At 47.0% G+C, this 22332-nt stretch overlaps 1 protein-coding gene across 1 annotated transcript in view; it reads right to left on the bottom strand.

Annotated features, from left to right (window-relative positions):
- The window catches only part of LOC144695572 (suppressor APC domain-containing protein 2-like), a 60548-nt gene that overhangs the window by 17385 nt on the left and 20831 nt on the right, over nucleotides 1-22332 (bottom strand). The window lies entirely within an intron of this gene.

Genomic DNA, 22332 nt, shown 5'->3' with positions numbered 1-22332 from the left:
GAGTCTGACCTCTTGTCCATCGCCCACTTCCACCACTCCACCATTGGTGGGCGTGATGTCAGCTGCCCGGGCCCTAAATTCTCAATTCCGTCTCTAAGCCCCTCCAACTCTCTCACCTCCTTTAAGACGCTCTAAAATCCACAACTTTGACCAAGCTGTCTTATAATATCTCTTTATATGGCTCAGTGTCAAATTTTGTTCCTTAACAAAAGTGTCTTGGGACATATGTAATATGGTAAAGGTGCTGTATAGATGCCAGTTGTTGTTGGTGTGACAACAGGGATGGCTGTCCAAAGGAAGCTCCTCCTGTGTAAGTCTTTGACACTGTGCTCAGTGCAACAAAGGCACCACCCTAGCCCGGCTGTCAACCTATTGATTCAGACTCGGAGAGGGAAGCCCTGCTCAGTTCCCCTTCCATCTGCTCTCGGAACGATGGTAATGTTGCTTTTCACTGCGATGCCGGGACATTACAGAACCTGCAATGGGGCCCACAGCCTTATCACCAGCAACAAGGCATAGGCATCCCTTTCTAAAGAGACCGGTTGCTGTGTGTCCAAAGCACCTGCCTGTAATAGGTGACAGGCCCCTTTAATGTGGAAATCGGGGCCCTATGACAGAACCCTGATTACTATTGTGGAAAAGGGGTAGTGCATGAGTCACAAAAAGTTAGGATACAGGTACAGCAAGTGATTAGGGAGACAAATGGAATCTCGAATACTGTGTGCAGTTTTGCTTTCCTTTTTTAACGAAGGATGTAAATGCATTAGAGGTGGTTCAGAGGAGGTTTACTAGATTGATACCTGGAATGAGTGGGTTGTCTTACTAGGACGTGTTGGACAGGCTGAGCTTGTTGCCACTGGAGGTTTAGAAGAGTGAGGGGTGATTTGATTGAAGTATATAAGATCCCGAATGGCCTTGACAAGGTGGACATCGAAATGATGTTTGCTCTTGTGGGTGAGTCCAGAACTAGAGGTCACTGTTTTAAAATTAGGGGCTGCCCTTTCAGGACAGAGATGAGGAGAATTTTTTCTCTCAGAGGGTTGTGCCACTTTGGAATTCTCTGCCTCAGAAGGTGGTGGAGGCGGGGTCATTGAATACCTTTAAGGTGGAGATAGATAGATTCTTGTTAGGCAAGGGGATCAAAGGTTATCAGAGATAGATGGGAATGTTGGGATACAAACAGATCAGCCATGATCTTATTGAATAGCAGAGCAGGCTCAGGGGGCCGAATGGCCTTCTCCTGCTCCTATTTCGTATGTTCATATGTTTGTAATGAAAGTTGGTGTTTATTGCAAGGGGAATGGAATATAAATGTAGGGTGCAGCTGTGGTGAGACCACACCTGGAATACTATGTACATTTTTGGTCCCCTTATTTGAAAAAAAGATATAATTAGTGTTAGGAGCAATTTAGAGAAAGTTCACATGGACTCACTCCTGTGATGAAGGGCTTATCTTATGAAGAAAGGTTGAACAGGTTGGGCCTACAGCCATTGGAGTTTAGAAGAATGAGAGGTGATCTTATTGAAACATATCAGATCCTGAGGAGACTTGACAAAATAGATAACAGGAGGATGTTTCCACTTGTGGGGGTGACTAAAACTTTTTATCTATTTATTCTTTCATGGGATGTGGGCTTCACTGGCAAGGCCAGCATTTGTTGCCCATCCCTATTTGCCCTTGAACCGAGTGGCTTATCATCACCGTTTCAGAGGGCCATTTCTGCGGGTCTGGATTCGCATGTGGGCCAGACCATGTAAGGATGGAAGATTTCCTTCTCTACGGGACATTAGTGAACCAGATGGGTGTTCATGACAATTGACAATGGTTTCATGGTCACTGTTACCGAGACTAACTTTCAATTCCAGATTTATTCACTTTTATTAATTGAATTTAAATTCCACCAAGCTGCGATGGCAGGATTTGTACCCATGTCCCCAGAGAATTAGCCTGGGCTTCTGGATTACTAGTTCAGTGACTATGTACAGCATTACATGCTCAGTGCTTAAGCCCATTATTGCTACATCACTGTCTCCCCTCTAGACAATGCTGTTTAAGAAGAAGAGGTCTCCATTTTCAGATGGAGATGCGGTGAAATTTTTTCTCTCAGAGGGCAGTGGAGGCTGGATCATTGAATTTATTCAAGGCTGAGTTAGATTTTTGATCGACAAGGAAGTCAAGGGTTATGGAGGGGCAGAGGGCAAAGTGGAGTTGAGACCACAACCATGATCTTATTGAATGAAGGAGCAGGCTCCAGAGGCTGAATGGCCGCCTCCTGCACCTAAGTCCAATGTTCCTATAACTGGCCTGAATGTGTGCAGCACACTCATTTAGACCTCTTCCACAGGTGATGGGAATGAGAAGATACTGAATGAGTGAGTTCCTATCATTGGTCTTCACCTCTGCCAGCACACTGGGTTGCTTTAGCCAGAAGCCCCAGAGCTGTCATTCTGCAAGGAAGATTTCCTCCAAGGATCATTATGTATTCTGTGCTTAAGTCCAGCAGAGCCATGTTTTTCTTTTATTCTTTCACGGGATGTGAGCATCACTGGCAAGACCAGCATTTATTGCCCATCCCTAATTGCCCTTGAGAAGGTGATGCGGAGCTGCCTTCATGAACTGCTGCAGCCCCTGTGATGAAGGGACACCCACAGTGCTGTTGGGGAGGGAGTTTCAGGATTTTGACTCAGCGACAGTGAAGGAACGGTGATGTAGTTGCAAGTCAGATTGGTGTGGAGCTTGGAGGTGGTGGTGTTCCCCTGCAACTGCACTCCTTGTCCTTCTCGGTGGTATAGGTCACGTGATTGGAAGGTGCTGTCAATGAGTTGCTGCAGTGCATCTTGTAGATGGTAAACACTGCTACCATCATGTGTCGTGGTGGAGGAAGTAAATGTTTAAGTTGGTGGATGGGGTGCCAATCAAGCGGGCTACTTCGTCCTGGATGGTGTCGAGCTTCTTGAGTGTTGTTGGAGCTACACCCATCCAGGCAAGTGGAGAGTATTCCATCACACTTTTTTTTTGGATTTTATTTGACCTAAACATTGCTTTCAGGATCATTATTTTGTGCCCTGTAGCAGGCAGATTGGAGCTATACATTCAGTGGGAGGCTTAGTATGTTATGTATCAATGTGGATCTGTACATATGGAGGGAGACTCAGTATGCTGCATATCAGAGAGATTGGAGCTGTATATACAGAGGGAGGCTCAGCATATTATATATCAGTGAGAGGAGCTGTATATACAGAGGGAGGGTCAGTATATTATATATCAGAGAGATTGGAGCTGTGTATACAGAGGGATGGTCAGTATATTATATATCAGTGAGATTGGAGCTGTATATAATCAGAAGGAGGGTCAGTATATTATATGTCAGTGAGTGGAGCTGTATATACAGAGGGAGAGTCAGTGTATTATATATCAGTGAGATTGGAGCTGTATATACAGAGGGAGGGTCAGTATATTATATATCAGTGAGATTGGAGCTGTATATACAGAGGGAGAGTCAGTATATTATATATCAGTGAGATTGGAGCTGTATATACAGAGGGAGGGACAGTATATTATATATCAGTGAGATTGGAGCTGTATATACAGAGGGAGAGTCAGTATATTATATATCAGTGAGATTGGAGCTGTATATACAGAGGGATGGTCAGTATATTATATGTCAGTGAGTGGAGCTGTATATAATCAGAAGGAGGGTCAGTGTATTATATATCAGTGAGACTGGAGCTGTATATACAGAGGGAGGGTCAGTATATTATATATCAGTGAGATTGGAGCTGTATATACAGAGGGAGAGTCAGTATATTATATATCAGTGAGATTGGAGCTGTATATACAGAGGGAGGGTCAGTATATTATATATCAGTGAGATTGGAGCTGTATATACAGGGGGAGGGTCAGTATATTATATATCAGTGAGATTGGAGCTGTATATACAGAGGGAGGTTCAGTATATTATATATCAGTGAGATTGGAGCTGTATATACAGAGGGAGAGTCAGTGTATTATATATCAGTGATTGGAGCTGTATATACAGAGGGAGAGTCAGTGTATTATATATCAGAGAGATTGGAGCTGTATATACAGAGGGAGGGTCAGTATATTATATATCAGTGAGACTGGAGCTGTATATACAGAGGGAGAGTCAGTGTATTATATATCAGTGAGACTGGAGCTGTATATACAGAAGGAGGATCAGCATATTATATATACATCAGACAGAGAGAGACTGTGTGCACAGCTGTTTGAGAAGTACACTGCTTCACTGAGTTTGTGTACGAAGGGCATTAAACTTCTCCATCTGTCATTTGGATTCCTTCCATGTGCAGCGGATGGAGTGGATCAGGCAGGCTCATTCACAACCCGCTCCGATTAAATATTTGGCAACACTCACAAGTCAAGGCTAACAAACAACAGGCAGATGTGAGGGAGTGGAAGCAGGCACAGGGCAGCTGGGGTCAGGGAAGCTGATCGAGCATGGCTTGAGGTGAGAGTGTACAGAGCTCAGATGCTCCCATCAGGTCGCTCCTGAACTCTGGTGCCTGAGGAGCATGAGGTCTGGTGAAAAATAAAACGTCAATGATAGAAAAAAAAATACAATTCAGTCACATTCTAAAGAAATGTTCCCCAGCCAATGGCTGAATGATTAACCCTCCAAATAGCTCAATTCTGTTATCAAACCATTAACCCTTTGTTCACCCCAGCACCGCTACTAAACAGTTAACCTCTCGATCACTCCTAACACAGCTACTGAAGCATTAACTCTTCAATCACCATAACCCGGTTGCTGAACAATTAGCCCTTAGAATCATAGAATGGTTACAGCACAGAAGGAAGCCATTTGGCCCATCATGTCTGTACCAGCTCTCTGCAAGAGCAAGGCACCATGTGCCACTCCCCCACCTTATTCCCATAGCCCTGCACATTTTTCCTCTTCAGACAATATTCCAATTCTCTTTTGAAAGCCATGATTGAATCTGCCTCCGCCATATTCTCAGGCAGTGCTTTCTAGATCCTAACCACTCGCTGTATAAAAAAAGTTTTTCCTCATGTCACCTTCGCTCTTTTTGTCAATTACCTTAAATTGCTGTCCTCTGGTTCTCGATCCTTCCACCAATGGGAACAGCTTCTCCCTATCTATGTCCAGACCCCTCATGTTTGGAATACCTCTATCAAATCTCCTCTCAACTTTCTTTTCCCCCAAGGAGAACAGGCCTAGCTTCTCCAATACAACCAAGTAACTGAAGCTCCTTGTCCCTGGAACTGTTCTCCTGAATCTTTTCTGCACTCTCTCTGATGCCTTCACATCCTTCCGAAATTGCGGTGCCCCAGAACTGTACACAATACTCCAGTTAAGGCTGAACCAGTGTTTTATAAAGGTTTAACATAACATCCTTTCTTTTGTACTCTATGCCACTATTATAAAAGCCTAGGATATTGTATGCTTCATTAATCACACTCTCAACTTGTCCTGCCATCTTCAATGACTTATGTACCTAAACACGCTTGAGCTCATCCTCACCAAACTGCCTGCCGCAGATGCATCTGTCCATGATGGTATCAGTAGGAATGACCACCGCATAGTCCTCGTGGAGACAAAGTACCGTCTTCACATTGAGGACACCCTCCATCGTGTTGTGTGGCACTAACATCGTGCTAAATGGGTTAGATTTCAAACAGATCAAGCAACTCAAGACTGGGCATCCATGAGGTGCTGTGGGCCATCAGCAGCAGCAGAATTGTACTCAAACACAATCTGTAACCTCATGCCTTGGCACTCTACCATTACCATAAAGCCAGGGGATCAACCATGGTTCAATGAAGAGTGCAGGAGGGCATGCCAGGAGCAGCACCTGGCATACCTAAAAATGAGGTGCCAACTGGTGAAGCTATAAAACAGGACTACTTGCATGCCAAACAGCATCAGCAGCAAGTGATAGACAGAGTTAAGCGATCCCACAACCAACGGATCAGATCTAAGCTCTGCAGTCCTGCCACATCCAGTCGTCAATGGTCGTGGACAATTAAACAACTCATTGGAGGATGATGCTCCACAAATATCCCCATCCTCAATGAAAGGGGAGCCCAGCACATCAGTGCAAAAGATAAGGCTGAAGCGTTTTCAAGAATCTTCAGCCAGAAGTGCAGAGTGGATGATCCATCTCGGCCTCCTCCGGAGGTCCCCAGCATCACAGATGTCAGTCTTCAGCCAATTCAATTCACTTCATGTGATATCAAGAAATGGCTGAAGGCACTGGATACTGCAAAGGCTATGGACCCTGAAAATATTCAGATAATAGTACTGAAGACTTGTGCTCCAGAACTTGCTATACCCCTAGTCAAGCTGTTCCAGTACAGCTACAACACCGGCATCTACCCAGCAATGTGGAAAATTGCCCAGCTTTGTCCTGTACACAGAAAGCTCAGTTGGGCCCGGCACCTCATCAAGCAGTGTGCTTACCAACCGGGTCTTTGCCAAAGTCGGGAAGTTTTCAATATAGGGTCTGTCCTGAGGGTGCGTCAATTTACACCAGAACCCTAGTGTGGAAAGGACCTGAGCATAATCAATTTTACTCCATATTTTATCTCTCACGGGGCTCCCTGACCCGTGATGGGACTGGGTGATCAATCACTTTTCAGTCAATAATTGTCATCACTTTGTCATTTCAGCCTAGAGCAGAGCACTTTCCCTTTTGTCACAGGGGCTTCATGCACCAGGATAAATGTTCACCCAACACCATTTTAGTCGACTATGGTCGCCAATTACCCGCTTCCTCAATGCAGCTTAATAAAAGAGAACATACTTGACAGAATGATGTAGAAGAGGAGGACATTCAGCCCACCGCTATTGTGCTGCCTCTTTGAAAGAGCTGCCTGATTAGCTTCACGACCCTTGATCTTTACCTACAACCTTACAAATTTCTCCTTTTCAAGTATTTTCCAATTTTCTTTTGATAGTTACTATTAAAATGACTTCCAGCAGGCGGGTGGCCAACTTTGGTTAGGTGTTATCCTGGAGGTTTCACCACATGACCTCTGAAACCACTACCTGGTCTTGTCCAACAAACTTCCCCTCTGTTTGAAAGAAATTATTTAACAAAGAACATTTTGCTCATTTAGTAGTACAGAACTTGAGTATTGCTGAAAAAAGACATTTTGTCGAAGCTTTTTGCCTTGCACTCATTAGGACAACTGCAAGAATACCAATGTCAGGGAAAATATAACTTTATACTGCGTGAGGAGAGAATGCTGATTGGTTGGTAAGAGGATTCTGATTGGTAGATTCCAAACAATGCTTGGCAGTTAACTGTTAGTCGCGATTAACTGGTGCATTCTCCATAGCACCACCCCCACCAATCAGAGTCCACTTACCAACTAATCAGCACTCTGTTCCCATATGGTATAAAGTTGTTGCTTCCCCTGACATTGGTATTCTTGTGATTGTCCTGATAAGGGCTAGACTAAAAGCTTCAACAAAATGTCTTTTTCAGCGATACTAATGAACATTTTCTTTTACAGGTTGCTCACAGCAGTGTCTAGGAGGTTAACCTTGAATCCCTGGAGACTCCAGGGAAATCCTGGAGGGTTGGCAACCCTATAATCCACCAACCACCCTTTCAGGCAGGGTGCTACGAATCATAACAACTTGCTGCACAGAAAAGATCTCATCTCCCCAACCTCAGGACATCCCAAAATGCTTTACAGCCAATGACGGACTTCTTGAAGTGTAGTCACAGTTGTAATGTTGGAAGGGTGGCAGCCAGTTTGCACACAGCAATCTGCCACAAACAGCAATATGTTAATGAGCAGATGATGTCAGTTGATTGAGGGATAAACATCGGCGAAGTTACCGAGGGGAACTCCCTGGCTCTTCTTGAGAATAGCGGCTGCGAGATCTTTTATGTCCACCTGAGAGGGCAGACGGGGCCCCGGTTTAACTTCTCATCCAAAAGGCAGCACCTTCGACAGTGCAGCGCTCCCTCTGTACTGCACTAGAGCGTCAACCTAGGTTTCGTGCTCAGGGCTCCGAAGTGGGACTTGAATCCTCGACTATACGATTGACAAATGAGCTATCCAATAGGCCAGGACTGACACTGAGGTCCTTTAAATGGAGCATGTAAGGGTTCCAGTTGCCTTAAGTACAAAAGGAAAGAGAAAAGGCCGGAAGTAAATCTGAAGATCTGGCAGTATCTGTGGAGATAGAAGCAGAGCTAATGTTTCGGGTCGATGGCCTTTCATCAGAACTGGGAAAAGTTAGAGACGTAATGGGTTTTGAACAAGTGAAAGTAGAGAGGGTGGAGAAGAGGACAAAAGGGAAAGTCTGTGACGTTAAATCCAATAATTGTACTTTGGGGAAGAATGAGTCTAAAGCTAGCCTGTACCTTAAAACAGGTTTATTTCCAAAACAGCAAAGGAAAGTCACAGAGTCTCCCACTTCCTCCCAGACACCCAGAGCCAACTGGTTAATATATGCATGCAATGATTGCCTAATCCTTCCCCAAACAGGGGTGGCTGTGGTTAATTACCAACTTAAAGCATGTATTCCACTGCAGCACAGATTCAGCATTAACACGCGATAGGTTGGAGGGCAGGAGAGACTGAATGACAATTGCCATGATGGTGCAAGGATAAAGGGAATGGTGAGTAAAGAAACAAAAGATTTGACTAGAGGAGGTGTAAATGGCGGAATCATGAGCAACTGCCCCCCGAAAACGAAAACACAGGGAAAAGCAAGAGAGATATAAAAGCAAAAGCAAGAAAGATAAAGGGAACAAAATGGGCAAAGAGGTTACAGACTGAAATTGTTGAACTCAATGTTGAGCCCAAAAGGCTGTAAAGTGATTAATCAAAAAAAAAATGAGGTGCTGCTCCTCAAGCTTCCATTGAATTCACTGGAACAGTTCAGCAGGCCGAGGACAGAGATGTTAGTGTGAGAGCAATGTGAAAAATTAAAATGACAAGCATCCAGGAGATCGGGGCCACGCTTGCAGACTGAACAGAGGCGTTCCACAAAGCGGCCACCCAGTCTGTTTTTGGTCACCCCAGTGTAGAGGAGACCACATCACGAACAGGGAATACAGTACGCTACATTGAAAGAGTTAGAAGTGAATCACTGTTTCACCTGGAAGGCGTGTTTAGAGCCTTAGAGGGTGAGGAAAAGGGAGGTAAAAGGCCGGGCTTAGCATCTCCTGCGCTTGCATGGAAAGGTGCCGGAGGGAAGGGAGAGGGTGACTGAGGAGTGGACCAGGGTGTCATGGAAAGAGCGGTTCCTTCAGAATGCTATCATGGTTTTGGGAGGGGTGGGAACAGAAGTGCAGGAAATGGAACGGACACAGTGGAGAGTCATGTCAATCACAGGGGAGGGAAAACCCTAGACTGAGGAGAAAGGAGGACATATCGGAAGTATTGGTATGGAAGGTTGTATCATCAGAGCAGATGTGACAGAAATCGAGAAGCTGGGAGAATGGAATAGAGCTCTTTACAGGACCTGGGATATCTGTGTGAATCAGCAGGCTTCCACTGCGTATTCATCGTTAGCTTATCCCGAGAAATGGAGACAGAAAATTCAAGGAAGGGAAGGGGAGAGGACTGTGTGATGAAAAGGGAAGTGTGCAAATTGGAAACAAAGTGGATGAAATTTTCCAGTTCAGGGCGAGAGCAGGAAACAGCATCCATACAATCATCAATGTACTGGAAAAAACGAGGTGAGCCAGGGGGCACAGATAGGGCCGGAAGAGAGAATGTTACACATATCCCTCAAAAATTAGGCCCAGCTAGGATCCATTTATTCGGGGGAAGTGCACAGAGTTAAAAGAGAATATGCTCGACATGAGAACAAGTTCAGCCAGGCAGAGGAGGGTGGTGGTGGATGAGGACTGGTTCATTCAAAGGAGAAACAGACGGCTATCACACCGACCTAGAGGAGGATGGGTGTAACCCACCAACATATCTTTCTATTCCTTTCTCACTTCTGTGTGTCTGTAGCTTTCCCTAAATTCTCTTTCCTCAAATACCCCTTGTGGTAACAAGCTCCACATTCACACTACCCTCTGGGTAACTAAGGTAGATTGTTCACGATTATGTATTCATGCCTCCTCTAGACACTATTTGTTTCTTCGCTTGCCCCATTACCACTCCCTTTGGCCTTGCGCCATTATCCCTTCTCTCACTGAATCCCTCCTAGCCTTCCAACCTATCACAGACCTTCCCTTTTGTTTTTATTCCCCACCCTCCTCCCTTTCAATCGCTCTAAAGCCTAATGCATTTCTAACTATTCCCAGTCTTGACAAATTGACCTGAAATGTTAACTCATCACTAAAGCTCCCTGACCTGTTGATCGAGTATCCCCAGGATTTTCTTGTTTTTTTAGATTTTAGACTGCCAGCATGCGGGGTAATATTCCTTCTTGTACTAAGACACAACATCGCTGCTGTAAACAGTTTGGCGTCCGGTTATAGCTATTGGTTTCGGTTGCCAGTCTGGGCTTGAAGGATATGAAGAGCAGTGCTTACATGACATGGTGACCTCTGGTCATGCTTCTCTGCAATTTGTCAAATGGGCTCATGCTTCACTGATTCAGCCCACACTGCAGTACAAAGCAGGCTTTTCCACAAATAAAGCTGGCAGGATCAGAGCTTAAAAGGAACCACAAATTAAAACAGACCCCACCTCCTTAATCACTTCACAGGGAGCTGTTACAGAGAATTACAATGGCTCTACTACCAGCAGATACAGGCCATTCCGTACAACACATCCACGTCGGCGTTAATGCTCCACACCGGCCTCCTCCCAGCCCTCTTCATCTCACCCCTCATCTTAGGCTTCTGTTCCTTTCACCCTCGTTTGTTTATCTAGTTTCCCAGCAAATGCATCTTTGCTCCTTGCCTCAACCAGTCCCTGTGGTAGAGAGTTCCACATTCTCACCGCTCTCTAGGTGAAGAGGTTTCTCCTGAATTCCCTCCTGGAGTTATTAGTGACTGGCGACACTGTGGCTCAGTAGTTAGTGCTGCTGCCTCACAGGTCCACTGAACCCGGGTTCGATCCTGACCTCGGGTGTCTGTCTGCGTGGAGTTTGCACATTCACCCCCATATGGGTTTCTACGGGGGTGCCTTAGTTTCTTCCCACCGTCCAAAGATGTGCTGGTTAGCTGGATGGGCTATGGTTAAATTGCCCCTTAGTGTGTGCCCTGTGATGGACTGGTGCTCTGTCTTGGGTGTACCATGCCCATTGCCTGTTGGAATAGGCTCTGACTCCCCATGACCCTGAACTGGATGAAGGGGTTCTGGAAAAGTGAGTGAGTTATTAGCGACTATCTTGTATCTCAGCTACAACGATGACTAAAATCACCGCTTCTTTTAAGAATTTTAAGACTATCAGCGGGATTTTCTGGTAGGCATCATCACGAGCAACTTTTGGTCGCTCTCCAAATTTTCCTTTTCCGCCGGCGACTTTGCCCGCTGCTGGCAGGATCGGAAAATCCTGGCCTACATGTATAATTCTCTCCTCCTCTTCTTTAGCCGCTCGGGATCAGACCCATGGTTGGATCCCTTCAGGTGCTGGGGGGGAAAACCACTCTTGTCAAGCGAGTACTTAGACATTGAGTGCTGGAGGGTGACTTGTCCATGGGACGACACCAGAGACCTTAGCTGAAACCCATCCTTACTGGAGGTGAGGGGGCTTGGGTTGTCTGCTCCTGAACGTGGAGACACTGAGGCCAATAGTTGCGCATCAAACACTGAGGCAACAAGTTGCATCTACGTATTGGGCTGAATCTTCCGTGGGCTGGCAATCACAGTCAGAATGCCCTCTGCTCCCATTTTCATACCTTACCCTGGAGCTCCACATCTCTCACCCAAACTTCCGCCCAGGATCTGTGAGAAACGTGGAACGTAGCTGCTCCTGGGCTCCCTGCAGTGCAGGGCTGGAGCATCGGGGGGGGAAATTTTTTTAAATATTCATTCACGGGGTGTGGGCGTCGCTGGCTAGGCCAGCATTTACTGCCCATCCCTAATTGCCCTTGAGAAGGTGGTGGTGAGCTGCCTTCTTGAACCGCTGCAGTCCATGTGGCGTAGGTACACCCACAGTGCTGTTAGGGAGGGAGTTCCAGTATTTTGACCCAGCGACAGTGAAGGAACGGTGATATATTTCCAAGCCAGAGTGGTGAGTGGCTTGAAGGGGAACTTCCAGGTGGCGGTGAAGCCATTCCCCTTTTTATCGGCACTAGCTGCCGCATACTGGGAAGTTTAGAAAGTCCCAGCCACTTTTGACAAGCTATGGTGAGAAGTCGGGGGTTGGTGTGGGGTGCGGTGGAGGAGGTGGCTGTAGTTGGGGTGGTGGGGGGATAGTCCGCTCAGGAAGGGGTCGGAATAAGTCGAGGGGTTGGAGGGGTAATTGGGGGATGGTCAGGAGGGTAGTCGGGGGAGAGGGGGTAGGGGGTTGGGGGTTGGGGTGGTGTGGTGTCAGTGGTATAGTTACCCAGGATTTAGAACTGGTTTTAATCTTTCTAACTTTTCCTGAGTAACTGTGCTGCTAAGTAAGTCGGAACCATCCAAAGTCTCTGATTTAATCGGAGTTTCAGAGTGTCCCAGGCACAGGGTAATCACCAAGGGAAGTTAAATTTTCCCAGTCACTTCCTGTGTAGTCCTCGCTTCGGGATTTCCGAGGGGTCTCTCAACACATCTTCCGAGGGCACCACCTTTCAGAGGCAGGTAGATCTGGGCCCTCATCCTTAAGGTAGTAAAACATCCCAAGCCGGGGCAGAGGAGTGGTTATCAAACAGACTAAAGCAAAATACTGTGGTTGCTGGAAATCTGAAATGAAACCAGGAAGTGCTGGGAAAACCCCATCGGTCTGGCAGCTTCGGTGGAGACGAGAAACAGCGTGAACGTTTCGAGTCCAACATGACTCTTCTTCAGGGCTCAAAGTTTGACACTGAGCCACGTAAGGAGATATTAGGACAGGTGACCAAAAACTTAGTCAAAGAGGTAGGTTTTAAGGAGTGTCTTAGAGGAGAGGCGGGGAGAGGGCAGAGAGAGAGAGAAAGATTTAGGGAGGGAATTCCAGAGCTTAGAGCCCAGGCAGCTCAAGGCACAACTGCCAGTGGTGACGTGAGTAAAATTGGCAATGGGCTGGAATTGGAGGACCTCTGTAATCTCAGAGGACTGGAGGAGGTTACAGAAATGGGGGTTGGAGGTAAAGGCCAGGCCCTGGATTCAGACATTCTGCTTCATGTGGAGTCAGCCGAACTCAGACAGTTCGCAGAGCCCATAAACCGAAGTCGGCAGTGGAGCTGGGTGGGGGGAGGGGGAGTGGGTGGGAGTGGGGGAGTTGGTGGGGGTAGGGGCAGTGGGATTAAAGGTCAACCAGAGATTTCCCCCACCCCCCCACCCCACCCCTCCTCCCAGCCCCTCCTCCCAGCCCCATCCAGGGAAGCAGAGGAACAGCCTAATGGGCAGAACAGGGTGTACTTTAGGATTTGGAGTTTGGGGGAGAGCTTAATAAAATGAATGACTTTAAACGATTAGGGGTTAACTCTCATTCCACCCCCACCGCTCCCCACCCACCTTTCCCCCAGTACCACCAGCATCCTGAGTGGTGGCAATGCTGGATAAGGGATTGCTCCTGGACAGGATTTAAATGAAGGGAAAAGACAGAATGCTGTGGCGCAGAGGGATATGGGTGTCCTCATACACAAATAGTTAGTACGCATGTACAGCAAGTAATTAGGGAGGCAAATGGAATATTGGCCTTTATTGCAAGTGAGATAAGTAGGGAAGTCTTACTGCAACTGTACAGGGTGTTGGTGAGACCACAATTAGAGTATTGCATATAGTTTATGTCTCCTTATTTAAGGAGGGATATACTTGCAATGGAGGCAGTCCAGAGAAGGTTCACAAGGATGATTCTCAGGATAAAGGTAGTTGTCTTATGAGGAATGGTTGAGTGGGCTGGGCCTATACTCATTGGAGTTTAGAAGAATGAGAGGTGGTCTGATCGAAACATGGGCCAGGGTGTTACGGCCCCGCCGAACTGAATGGAGATTTAAATGACTCGCTGCATCTACCGGGGGGCGTAAAATCCAGGCCACATAAGATTCTGAGGTGGCTTGTCAGGGTAGATGCTAAAAGGATGTTTCCTCTTGGGGAGTCTAGAACTAGGGGGCCCAATTTCAGAATAATTTAAGATGGCGATGAGGAGGGATTTCTTCCCCCAAAGGGTCGTTAGTTGGAATTCTCTACCCCAGAGAGCAGTGGAGACTGAGTCACTGAATAGGCGGAAGGCAGAGTTAGACAGATTTTCGATCTACAAGGGAGCCAAGGGTTATGGGGACAGGCAGGAAAGTGGAGTGAAGGCCACAATCAGCTCAGCCTTGATCAATTTGAATGGCGGGTTGGTCCGAGAAGCCAAATGGTCTACTCCTGCTCCTATTTCTTATGCTCATGTGTTCTAATGTAGGATCGAGCTTGGTTAATGATGCTTCCCATGGCTGAATACCCAGCTGATTCTTACTGCTTCAACTTACACAGAAAAGCGCATCCTCTGTATGTCAGCACCACAGCAGAGAGTGGGGTGGGAGGTGGGGTGGGTGGGAGGAGGTGATTAAAAAATTAAAGAGAGAAATGAAATCGCAAAGCAAAGAGTAAACAAAACTGGATTTTCCAGCTTTTGACATTTTCTGCAGCCAACCCCCCAGCTAACCGGCAATTGAGGTGTTTAACCTGTTGCGGGGTCTAATTCCATTGTGCTCAATAAACTTTTTTTTTAAGTTGGTGTTCAGTGATGGGTTTCCTTGCATTGCATTCGATGGGTTATTCGATGAATAAATAATTAAATCGGGGAAGGCAAAGATTTGCAAACTCCCCTGGCTTTTTTTTTTCATTCCAATATGCAAATTCCAGGAATCCTGATGCAGGATTCAAGGCGTTTTCCTGGCAAAGAGTGAGCCTACACCACCACAAACAACATTGTGTTTTATTTTTGCCAGTTCTGTCTCTCTCTCTCTCTCTCTCTATTTCTCCCTCTCCTGCAGGTGCTGAGACCTCGCTGGGGCAGCATACAGGAACCTCCTGCACCCGATCCGACTGGCGAGAGACCACCCCCTCCCCTCATGCCAACTGGGTAAGGTGGCACAGGGATTATGTCACTGGACCTGTGCTCCAGAGATGGACGACGTCAAAACCCACCCGTGGGCACAATGAGGATTTGAATTCGGTTTTTTTTTAAAAGGTGGAAATTAAAAAAGGCCGGGATCAGGATTCTGGCTCATTAATGTCCTCCAGGGAACCTGCTGTCCTCAGCTGGGCAGACCTTTATGTCCACTGTCAATGTCAACTCTTACCTATCCTCCAACGTGGCTTAGCAACCCACTCCCTTGTGACAGCACCTTCTTGAGGGCATTTGGGGATGGGCACATGTGGCCTTGCCAACAATGCCCACACCCTGAGGATTAATTTTTACAATTGCTTCGCCTGTGAATATCAACAAGTTTATTTTTTTGTTTATTCTTTCATGGGATGTGGGCGTCACTGGCTAGGCCAGCATTTATTGCCCATCCCTAATTGCCCCTTGTTTGTAGAGCATTTAACAGCAAACCACATTGCTGTGGGTCTGTAGGCCAGGCCAGGTAAGGACAGCATTAGTGAACCAGATGGGTTCTTACGACAAAAAGCAATGGTTTCATGGTCATCGTCAGACTTTCAATTCCAGGTTTTTATTGAATTCAAGTTTCACCATCTGCTATGGTGGGATTTGAACCAGTGTCCCCAGAGCATTACCCTGGGGTTGCTGGAAAACCAGTTCAGTGACAATATCACCATGTCACCACCTCCCCTTAAAGTTATTCTCCTACAGTCTTTATGCTCCCGCTCCCCCGTGCACTATCCCCCTTCATTTTGCCGTTGGCGGTCGTAGCCTCATTTTCCGGAATTTCCTCCCTGAACCTCCCCGCTTCTCTCTCTCGCTCTACAAAAGCCCAGAGCAAAACCCCTCCGAGGCTCCATCCACCTGCCTCAATCTCCCCACTCTGTGTCCGAGTGTCCATTCCCTGGCCTGTCCCTTGCTCGTGAACGAGGGCGATTTTGCTAAACATTAGTGGCCCGATAACCACAAGTTCCCGCAAGTTTTGCCGTTCACCCTCTGGCCCAATCCCACTCTCGCCCCAAATCTATGTCCAGGTTCAATCCTCGGTCAGTGTGGGGGGTGGGGTAGGAGGCGCAGTGGGGTGCGGGGTGCAAGTGAGTGGTCAATTTTAACTGAAAACCGCCGTTCTGTCCAAAAGTTGATAGGGTCATCTGTGATGCTGGTTTCACACCACCAACAACTACCTCCCCCCACTATTCCCCCCACCCCGCCTCCAGTTTTACTGTCAGTCAAAGACAAAGGAGAACGGCTATTAATGGTGGAAATGTCAACGGGATATTCGGCCTTGGAAGGCACCACAGGCAAGCCTGATTCTGGGCACTGAGGGAGACGGCTGAAATCATTCCTGGATCTAAAAATGTGCAGCCAGCAGCAGTTTGGGTTGGGGGAAAGTAATGTCGGTGGAAGCTCATCAGTTGATTCCGTGAGTGGGTGACACAGCTGTGCAAACAGCTCACACCTCCTGTGCAGATATTTTCATCTGTACAACACACACGTAGACTCATGGACTCATAGACGTTTACAGCACAGAAGGAGGTCATTCAGCCCATCGAGCCTGCGCTGGTCAGCAAAGATCTGATGACACTAATCCCATTTTCCAGCGCTTGGTTCAGACTGCCACCCACCCTCTTCAACTCCCCTCTTAGCCTTCTACCTCTTACCTTAAATCTATGCCCCCTGGTTATTGAACCCTCTACTAATGGAAAAAAGTGACTTCCTATCCACCCCATCCATGTTACCAGGCGGGAGAATCTTACGTCAGGGGTTTAGGGTTCAGCTGAAAGATCGCAGACTAGCTGCTGCAGTTGTCAGCCGTGGATCACTTGCTAGCACTCTCGCCTCTGGCTCAGAAAGCCAGTTCGAACCCCAGCCCAGAAGGCTGACACCCTGCAATGCAGTGCTGAGGGAGTGCCACAATGTCTGACATGCCGTCTCTTGGATGATGCGTTGCAACAATTAGCCGGAGTTCCAGCTCTTGATCTCCTGCCAATGGCTCTGACCGCAAAGCGTGCCAGGAGGAGCCCGGGGATGGGGTTCCACCGTCAACCCCAGTACCCGTTCCCCCATCTCCCAGCTTCCGGACACACAGAGGGGTAACTGGGAAAGGGGGCAGTTTGAACTGAGCACGCCCATTGGGAAGCTGATAGGATTGGGTGGGGGTGGGGGGGGTTGGCAACGTTTGTCCTAGTTTACCCCACATTGAAGCCAACGGGCTGAGTTTTACCGCGGGCATCGGAAACCCGACATCGCCGCAAAAAAGCGGGAGCCGAGCCTGCACCTGCCGGCAGGGGACTGCCGAGGCAATTTTAACCACAGGCTCCTGGTGCTGCCGCCCGCATCAGAGCGCCAGTGGCTCCGGGGCCTCGGCAGCGCCAACAGGGGAGTCGGTCATCACCGCGATGCTCAGGAGGCCTCTGCAGTGGGCCAGGGGAGCCTTAAAAACATTTTAAAAAATAACCAGGGGCTGAGATTTGGAGGGGAAACGCCTCTGTTGAGATCACTGGGGCCGAGGGGGCTGCCTACACTCCCCGCAGTCCCCTCTTTTGGGCCAATTGAGGCCCCGGCTCCAATGGCCCATAGGCTGCTCCCTGGAGGCAGCTTCTATTAAGCTAAGGGCCTCTCCACATGGGGGAGGGGGGGTTGTCCTGCCATAGGTAAACTGTAAGACGGCCCCTGATGGGCCTTTAATTCTCCTAATTGGCTGCCAAATCCTTGGAGCAGGCGTAATGCCTTTGGCAGCAGGATTGCATCCGGGGGTTTGGGGGGGGGGTGGGGGGAGGGGCAACCTGGCGAGGCTTCCCCCCCCCATGATTTTGCAAGCCTCCATCACTTCCCAGCCCACCTCCCGGGGCTGGTAACATCCCGGCCAACAAGTAATTTCAGGCAAGGGAAGTGAGGTGCAAAACTGACCCAGTGGAACTCTCGCCTAGAGACGAGTTAGTTTAACATTGACGCTCCCTCGCTCGATGGGGTGCTTCCTAAGCCTCAGGTCTTGCCAGGCTGCTGGAAGTTGGGGAAAGAGAGCATGTCCTCATGCGTGAATTGCTCCGTAAAGTGGTTCAGCCACAGCTATGGAACTTTGTAGAGTTCTGGTCAACGCATTACAGGATCGCACTAGAGAGGCTACAGTGAATATTCAACAGAGGATGCTGCCAGGACTGGAGAATTTTAGCCGTGAGGAAAGATTTGGAGAGGCTGGGGTTGATTTCGTTGGAACAGGGGAGGCTGAGGCCAGATTTAATTCAGGTGTAGAAAACGCTGAGGGGCCCAGATAGAGTTGCCGACCCTTCAAGAATTGAAGATGAATCTTCAGGACACTGCCTTGTGCAACCCCGGGGAAATATCATGGAGACATTTAAAATAAATTCTTCATTTTCTTTGAATATTTCTCTTTGCCAGATACAAAAATATTGAAAATGAGGGACAAAAAAGCCGTTTAGCTGAAAGTCAAGCATCATGCAATTGGCGATTGAGTCTTATTGCTTTCAAGTTGACATAGGAAGGCAGCATGTCACAAGGCTGGATGTGTTGGCTGACTAATGTCTGGAGCGTGGGGGCAAGTCATGTGATGAAACCTCCAGGAATATATTTACTTGCAGTTGGTAACCCTAGGCCCAGATGGAGTGAGTAGGAAAAGCCTACTTTGTTAGCAGAGCGTTCAATATTCAGGAGTGGGGGAGTGTGCAGTGGTGGGGGGTGGGGGAGGCGGGTATAGATTTAAAGTTATTTATGGAAGGATGAAAAAGGAGTTGAGGAGAAATGTTTCACCCAGAGGGTGGTGGGGATCTGGAGCTCACTCCTTGAACGGATAGTAGAGACAGAAACCATCACTGAATTTTTAAAAAATCATTTAAGTTATGAAGAGAGGTTGGATAGACTTGGGTTGTTTTCGTTGGAGCAGAGAAGCCTGAGGGGCGACCTGATCGAGGTGTACAAGATTATGAGGGGGCATGGACAGGGTGGATAGGAAGCAGCTGTTCCCCTTAGTTGAAGGGTCAGTCACAAGGGGGCATAAGTTCAAGGTGAGGGGCAGGTGGTTGAGGGGGGATGTGAGGAAAAACTTTTTTACCCAGAGGGTGGTGACGGTCTGGAATGCACTGCCTGGGAGGGTGATGAGGGTGGGTTGCCTCACATCCTTTAAAAAGTACCTGGATGAGCACTTGGCACCGTCATAACATTCAAGGCTATGGGCCAAGTGCTGGTAAATGGGATTAGGTAGGTAGGTCAGGTATTTCTCATGTGTCGGTGCAGACTCGATGGGCCGAAGGGCCTCTTCAGCACTGCGTGATTCTGTGATTTGGATATACACTTGAAATGCCAAAACCCACACAGCTGAAGACCAGGAGCTGGAACGTGGGAATAGGCTCATTTTTTTGGCTGGTACAAACAAGATAGGCCAAATGGCCTCCTTCAGTGCCACAAATTTTTGATAACTAAATGATTCTATTGTTAGGAATAATGCATGGCTTTAAGTTTAATTTGCATTTTGTATTTGAGTGCTAAGAAAGGTAAAACCTAGTTTTAGTTTCATTTAGAGGTTTTTGTGAGCTGAGTGTCGGAGAGTCTGGGGCCCTGTTTGTATATATGCATTTTGAATGAGGTTTTACAACTCTTGAAATGAAGAGATGGGTTACCAAGGGGCTAGTAGTTTAGTGAAGTTTGAAAAAAGTAGAAAAAACTGTGCTGTTGCCTGGCAACAGGGGTCCGGAGACACACAGAGAGACAGGGAAACACAAGGGCGTTCAATTAGTGTGTGTATACCAGGGAGTGCAGGCAGAAGGTCCAATCTTACTAATAAGAAATCCTACAAGCCTGCTGGGGAACCAGGTTTAGGGAACTCATGTGTTTGCTCTGAAGTTGAAGCAATAGTGAGTTTAGATTGTGGTTTTTGGGTGTCTCAAGGAGAGATACCAGCTGAAGAAAAGCATCTATTGAATGCTCAGCAGTCTGCCAGAAGGTAACTGTTTGAAACTGAGCTAGCCCAAGCAAGAAACCCTGGTGTTGAGACAGTGGTAAATCTTCACTGGGATTTTGTGTCTGTAAGGGTTGCTGGGATAAAAGGAATAGTGTGAATTTGAATAATTTTCTGGTATCTGTACTGAAATGTTTCCAACCCTTTTGTCTAATATAGTTTATTTTTTCTTGTTTAGTAAACACTTTATTCTTTGTGTTAACAGTATACTGGCAGACTCTTGTGAACATGTTCAGTGACTGACCTCCATGGTTTCTAAAAAAAAAAGTTAAAATCTACCAATATAAAAACAGAAAATTCTGGAAAAACTCAGCAGGTCTGGCAGCATCTGTGGAAAGAGAAACAGAGTTGACGCTTTGAGTCCCTATGACTCTTCCTCAGAGCTAAAGAGAAGTAGAAAATGTGATGGATTTTATACCGTTTAAGAGGGAGTGGAGCAGGTGGAGCAGGATAGAAGGCCAGGGATAGGTGGGAGCTAAGGAGAGATAGACAAAGATGTCATGGACACAACACAAAGGGAATGTTAATGATAGTGGTAAAGACTAAAGAAGGTGCTAATAGTGGCATAAAGGGAAGGAAGCAGAATGTGCTCATAGCAGAACAAGGGTCAGCACTCTGTGAAAGCACAACTTAGAAACAAGTGACAGATGGCCCTGTGGGGGCTTGGGGGAAAAGGATATCAAAATGAATAAATAAATAAAAATAAATAAATCAAAAATTAAAATTAAAATAATTTTTTAAAAAAACATTGGATTTAAAAAAGGGTAAAGATGGAGGAGAGAGTTCATTTTCTGAAGTTGTTGAATTCAATGCTTAGTCCAGAAGGCTGTCAAGTGCCTAATCGGAAGATGAAGTGCTGTTCCTCCAGTTTGCGTTGGGCTTCCCTGGAACATTGTAGCAGGCCAAGGACGGACATGTGGGCATGAGAGCAGGATGGGGGTGTTGAAATGGCAAGCGACAGGAAGGTCTGGGTCATGCTTGCGGACAGACCGAAGGTGTTCCGCAAAGCGGTCACCCAGTCTGGGGTCTGACTTGTCCAGTATTAATATCAGCTGGGATCAATGTAACTGGAGTTGGAAATTGCTTTCCAAACAGATAATGAGCTGACGGGGGGACAGAAAAAGCTGAACGCACGCCATTTTACATTTAAGCTGAATTTCTGAAATTTAAAATGGATCCACATGGGTTTGCGAGACATTCATGTTTGACACGTAATGAATAAAGGTTGATTTGAACAAAGTTTTTCAGATATTAAAGGGAACCAATATAATAGCGGGGGGAAAGTGATTTCCTCTGGTTGGGGAATTGAAGAGTAAAAGTCTAAAAGTGTAAAAATGAGAACCAGACCTTTCAGGAGTGAAATTAGGAAGTGGTCCTGCACACAAAGGATGGTAGATGTTTTGGAATTCCCTTCAACAAACGGCAGTTGATGCTGGGACAATGGTTAATTTAAAATCTGAGATCAATAGATATCTATCAACCAAACGCGTTAAAGGATATGGGCAGAGGTGGGGATATGGGGTAAGGTTGCAGATCAGCTAAGGTCAGCATTGAATGAAAGAACAGGCTCGAGGGGCTGAATGGTCCCCTCCTATTCCTATCTTCCTATTACAGTCATTGGTCCAAGCCAAACCTCACAGCTCCGATATCCGGATCTCCAGCCCAGGAAACACATGGTCCTCGACAGGAGAGGATTATCTTTCCACTGTGCTAAGCCCGACGAAGCAGCTAAGCAGATTTTCAGAGGATTGTACAGGATGTTGCACACAAACTCTGTGACCCAATTAAGAAAAGGAAAAAAAACACTTTCACTCAGGGGTTCAGGCAATTCCCCCACCCCACCTGCCCCCTGAGCGTCAGCCGTGGCTCCATTTCGTTAAAAGCAGTCAGAAGGTGGTGGGTTCATGTGACTTAGCCCTGCCCCACCAACACTGCAACAGGTTACCAGGTCACGATAACATCTGCCTGTGGGAGCTTGCTGTGCAGAAATAAAACTAGCTGCGGTGTTTCCTACACTACAGGAGCGACTATACTTCAAGAGTAGCTCATTGGGTGCAAAGTGCTTTGGGACCTCTTGGGACCATAAAAGGTGCTATTTAAATGCAAGTCTGTCTGCTAAAGTATCATATAGAACAGGCAGCACAGAAACAGTCCATTTGGCCCAACTGATCCACGCTCCACACAAGCATCCTTCCATCCTACTTCATCCCATCCAAT

The sequence above is a fragment of the Cetorhinus maximus genome, chromosome 21 (assembly GCF_964194155.1).
Source record: "Cetorhinus maximus chromosome 21, sCetMax3.hap1.1, whole genome shotgun sequence".
NCBI classification, from domain to species: domain Eukaryota; kingdom Metazoa; phylum Chordata; class Chondrichthyes; order Lamniformes; family Cetorhinidae; genus Cetorhinus; species Cetorhinus maximus.
The sequence above is the reverse complement of the archived record's forward strand: the minus strand, read 5'-3'. Positions and strand labels throughout refer to the sequence as shown.